Source organism: Cnephaeus nilssonii (assembly GCF_951640355.1).
Source record: "Cnephaeus nilssonii genome assembly, chromosome: 12".
Taxonomy (NCBI): Eukaryota; Metazoa; Chordata; class Mammalia; order Chiroptera; family Vespertilionidae; genus Cnephaeus; species Cnephaeus nilssonii.
Window position 1 is genome coordinate 65,561,478 of NC_137083.1, and position 5,363 is coordinate 65,566,840.

The window sequence follows — 5,363 nt, forward strand, 5'->3', positions numbered from 1 at the left end:
TGTATTCTTTTAGGGTCATTGTCTCACTGATTGATCGGAGCTAGGGCAGGGGGTCAATGCAGCTGGTCCTGGCATTGTCTGCAGCTGAAATACAACTGAGATTTCGATGTCATCTCTAGGGAGGAAAGATCAGGGGGTCTAAATGGCAGGTCCATTGATATGCCAGGGAGAAAAGGCCACCCAGGGGGTGAGGTCTGGCACCAGTTTTGCCCATTGCTAGGCACCCAGGGCTTTCCATCCTGGTAACCTGTAAGTGGCTATAAGTTAGTTGCTCAACCAGTTTGTTCAGCTATCTGTCTCTGTTTCCCTCTTCCACTTGCCAAGGAATCTTTCTAGCTTCTTACTATCCTGCCTCAGCACCATTTACCCTAGTGCATTTTAACTACTAGTCAAGAATGTAATTGCTAAAAAGTAGCAGGACTTAAGGCTTAGATATGTCCATTGAATCAATTTCTTTGCTGGAGCTAAAAGTTAATAGATTGCCGAGAGAGCCAAATCAGTGATGTGTTCCTCACTTTAAATCCTTCTATCTCAGCTTTTCAATTTTCATATAGAAATGTGTAAATATTCCTCACTGGTTTTGTATAGAAAAATTACATTCTAGTCAATTTGCTAAAAATTCAAATTAACTAGTATTGAAAACTTTTTAAAAAGAATGCTCCTGTAATTTGGCTTTATTTGCTTTTATATTTGGGTTTTATTCAGTATCAACTTTACACAGAAAGCTGACTTAAAGTATGATACTTGATCAGAGACTAAGCATTAATAGAATAGGAGGATTTGTTTTGGAGAGTCTTAGAAGGAATCTTATTGAATCAATAAACAGCTTGGATCCAAATAATAGAAGGAAATAAAATATGTATCTTTATAATACCACATTTTTCTTTGGATACTGTTGAAAAGTTCTGCGTACTATAACTATTTATAGAATTTAAAGCTAAATTAATAGCTAGGGGGAATATATTACTTGAGATGTTATAAGGGCCTAAAGCTTGAGGTCCTCTGGTCTCCAGCTGTATCATACTGGCTCATTGCCAACTGGTATCTTTGCTTCTCAATGGATTTTCATCACAAGGTGAGGCTGCATTTCAGAGCATTTACTTCCATAAAGAGTTGCTAAAGGTTAGAATGTATGTGTGTTAATTCATCTTTAATTTTACCCCTTTTTTGCATTCATGTTTCTTTCCGGTTAAAAAACAAACAAACACTTGGCTATGTTTTAAATATATTTTATTGATTTTTTACAGAGAGGAAGGGAGAGGGATAGAGAGCTAGAAACATCGATCAGCTGCCTCCTGCACACCCCCCACGGGGGATGTGCCCGCAACCAAGGTACATGCCCTTGACCGGAATCGAACCCGGGACCCTTCAGTCTGCAGGTTGACGCTCTATCCACTGAGCCAAACCGGTTTCGGCGGCCCAAATGTATTTTATGGAGCCCAACAGACACATTTTTTTTTTCTGTCATAAATAAAGGATTATTTTAATCATTGTTCTTTCATATTAAATTTTATATAATTATACATTGATAGTTGAATTTTGAGGTAGACATAATCATATTGGCGATTTATCCTTAACAGTACCATTTTTGTCATTGATTCTAAAGGGGCTGTTACATGTGGCAAAGGGGAAGGATAGTCAATAAAAGGCTTTCAAACTAACAATTAGTAATTTAGGGACAGAGAAAGCAGCCACGATCTTTTAAAAAGACATATTTTGAATCTCAGAAAATAATAAACTATTGGTTGCATGTTAGAATTTCTCTTAGAGAAATGGTCCATTTGTAGTCTCTGGAGCCAAAAGGAAAGAAAAATTATCTGAGAAGTAAACTGAGTGCTGAGTAACACTTTTCCTGTTCAATGATGTATCTTAAAACTTAAAATAGTCATTTCTCTTATTTTGTAATATGTCTTATTTCAGCACACCAAACACTAAATGAAGTTAATAGATTGTATAGAAATGCCAAGACAGGTAATAATTTACATGTTCTCTTTTGTATATAAAAAGTCAATATTATATATTAGAAACCCTGTGGCATGCTGACACAGAAAAATCCATGTTCAAATCAGTTTTTGTACAGACAAATGACCTCTAATGTGAACCAGACAATGATTAGCCAACATATTTTCCTATTATAGATGAGCTGTGACAATTTTCATTTAAAAAATATAATTACAGATGCGATAAGCTTTGGGAAAAGATTTGAAAGACATTTATTTTTCTTTTTGCAGTGAATGCTTTCTAAATTTTCTTATAAAATAAACTCATTACTTTAGACTAATTTATCAAGGCTTATATGTTCTTGATGGCATTGAAATTTTGCTAACAGCAAGAAATAGTTGAATTCCTAAAAGCAAACAAATATTGTACACTGATGAAGTCTTTTCACATGTGCCTACTTATTATAACAACTTGGGCGGGCAGAGCTGAGACCAGGTATGAGTATCTTTGTTTTACTGATAAGAAAATTGTGTTTCCTAATATTGGTGATTGACATTGTGCAAGCTCCAATAGAGTGGCTGGAGTTCTCTGTGATTTTATTCATGGTCACTAAGACTTTATTTAAGGTGCCAGAGCATGGCAGTCATCCAAGTAGGAAGGCATCATCATTCAGGTTAAGGAGGAGACTTCTTATAAATAATGAGGCATTCTCTCAGACAAAAGGCATCCCGCCTCCAGGATTTTCCTAAACCACTCTCCAAGTTGGAGACCTCAGCTGCAGCTGACCGCTTTGAGAATGATGCTGTAATCTTGAGGCTCTTTACCACCATTTTATCATTTCCTGTCAAATAAACCGCATTTCACACAGATCTTTGCCGTGTTTTATTAGTTAACATTTAGTATATTAAGGAAACATCTCTATTTGTAGTTTGCTAACAGATTTAATAATGATGATTGAATTTAACCAAATGTTTTTTCCTGCATCTGTTGAGATGAATATATCTTAGTCCTTCAATATCTCAATTTCATTAATTATTTTTTAAAATGTTGTAAATGTTAAGGTATCTTGGCATTCCTGGGACAAGCCCTATTAAATGCTATATTCAACAACAACAACAACAAACAGGTGGTGTGGAAATCAACTTGTCAGAATTTTCTTTGGTATTTTTGGATATGAGTGTGTAAATACTAAAACATCACTTTATTACAGAGGCTTTCACTACCATCTTTATAAAGGGGCAGCTTTCCCCATTAATTGCTGTATTCCTTTACTCTCTATTTTTTTCTCCATAGTACTTACCATCATCTGACATTACATATTTATTTGCTTATTGCCTATCTCCTCCAAGAGAATATAAATTCAGTGAGAGCAGACCTTAGTTTGTTCATTAATCTACCTTACATAACTTGGGCAGAATATTTGTTTACTGAATTAATTCATGTGATATAATTAATCAGTGTATATAAATGAATAACTTAATATATAAGTAAATAAGTCTATAATTTTTTTCTCTTTTTCTGTCATTGTCTGATTTTGATAGTAAGGATATTCTGGCTTCATAAAATGAATTTTGTATAAATGTATATTTTTATTCCAAACACTTTGTATAAATGTATACTTATTTCTTTGGATTTGCTATGGTCTAGTGCTTCCTTGTGAGTAGAGCATGATGAATGATCTGATTTCTTTAATGTTATAGTTCTACTTGTTTCTAAAACATTTCTTCTTGAGTTATTTTTGTTAGTTTGTATTTTTCTATAAAATTATTCTTGTTAATCTACATTGTCAGATTAATTGGTATATTAGTTTACTATTGCTGCTGCAACAAATTACCACAAACGTAGTGAGTTAAAACAACACAAATTCATTATCTTACAGGTCTGGAGGTTAGAAGTCTAAAATGGGCAAGTAGGGGCCTTTTCCAGCTTCAATAGAGTCCCAGCATTTCTTGGCTCATGGCCCCACTTCAGTCTAACCCTCCTGCCTTCCCCTGGACTCCAAGAGCCCACCTGGACAGTCCATGACACTCTCCCCATCCCGAACTCTAACTGAACCACAACTGCCAAGACCCTTTTGCCATGCTCACAGGTATTAGGAATTAGGATGTGGCCATCTTCTGGAGGGCCATTATTCTATCGACTACAATTGGCGTCATATTTTTCATTGCACTTTATCCTGTCTCTCATTTCAAAAGGTGTTTCTCTCTTCCACTGTCACTTTCTCTCAAGCAATTTGTGCATTTGCCCACTTTAATAACTACACCCTGACAGCTGTGGTAGGAGTGTGGGGTTTATTATAAAGGTTGGAAAGGCACGGTCAGCTATGGTGACAAATTTGTTCAAGTGAATCCCGCCCCCCCCCCCCCCCCCCCCCCCCGATCTATCACCTCCCAGGACTTCATCAAGCAAAACCAGGTTCACTACGTTCCGGATGGTGCTAAGCAGCGCCTGGTAGACTGCTTCCTAACCGCCTTGGAGGTCAGGGTGGATACTGAGCATTCTCACTCTGCATCCCACCCTAGCAACTGTCCATTCTCTCTGCATGAAACCTCTGAGCTTCCTTTCTCTCCCGGAATACCCACGGAGGTGCGCGCCTCACTGGGCTACCCGCTGGGGCCCGAGGCCTGGGCATGCGCACCGGCCCAGCGGATGGGCAGCGATCACTCGGGTCTCCCCCCGTCCCTTCTCCCGGACCGGTCGGGCTGGTTCCCACACCTGGGGAATTCGCACGTCCCACCCACCCCTGGCCTAGAGCAGCTCAGGATCCGCGCCTCCGCCCTGGTTTCCTCCCTGCCGGCTTCCAGCTCCCAGGAGTGGAAGCCGCTACAAAGGGCTGGAGTGAAACGCGTGTCGGATTAGTGAGCCGTAAACCACCAGGGGATCCCGTCGCCCCACAAACCAGCATCTTTCGGAGGAGGCCGGCGCGGGGGAGGAGGCAGAGCGCGGGGCGCTAGGGGTCGCGGGCGCGCGCAGCGGCTGGAGCCGCGGGGAGAGGCCGGGCCACCGCCCCCTTCCCGGCCCGGCACCGCCTCGCCCGCGGCGGTTCCAGGCACCACACTCTCCGCCCGGGCTGCACCGGCTGTCGCAGCAACAAGCTCCTGTGGCCGCCGGCACCGTCCACGGAGGAGCAGCGCCCGCCCTCCCCTCCCTTCCCCCTCCCCCGATTCCCTTCTCGGCGGGGACTCGCCGCCCGGCAGCCCGCGCCTCCTCCTGGTCAACTTTGAGCTGGAGGAGAAGCAACTTTGACAGTGGCTGCGGGTTTCGAGTCCCGATTCTCCCCGGCAGCTGTGGCCTCGCAAGTCGCCTGGGTTAGGGGGGGCGGGGGGGCGGGGGGGCAAGAGTTTCCTGGGCGCAGCTGTGCAGCGGCTGGCTGTTTTGCAACCTGTTTCCAGCGAGCGGGGAACGGGCTTGCAGCTACTAGT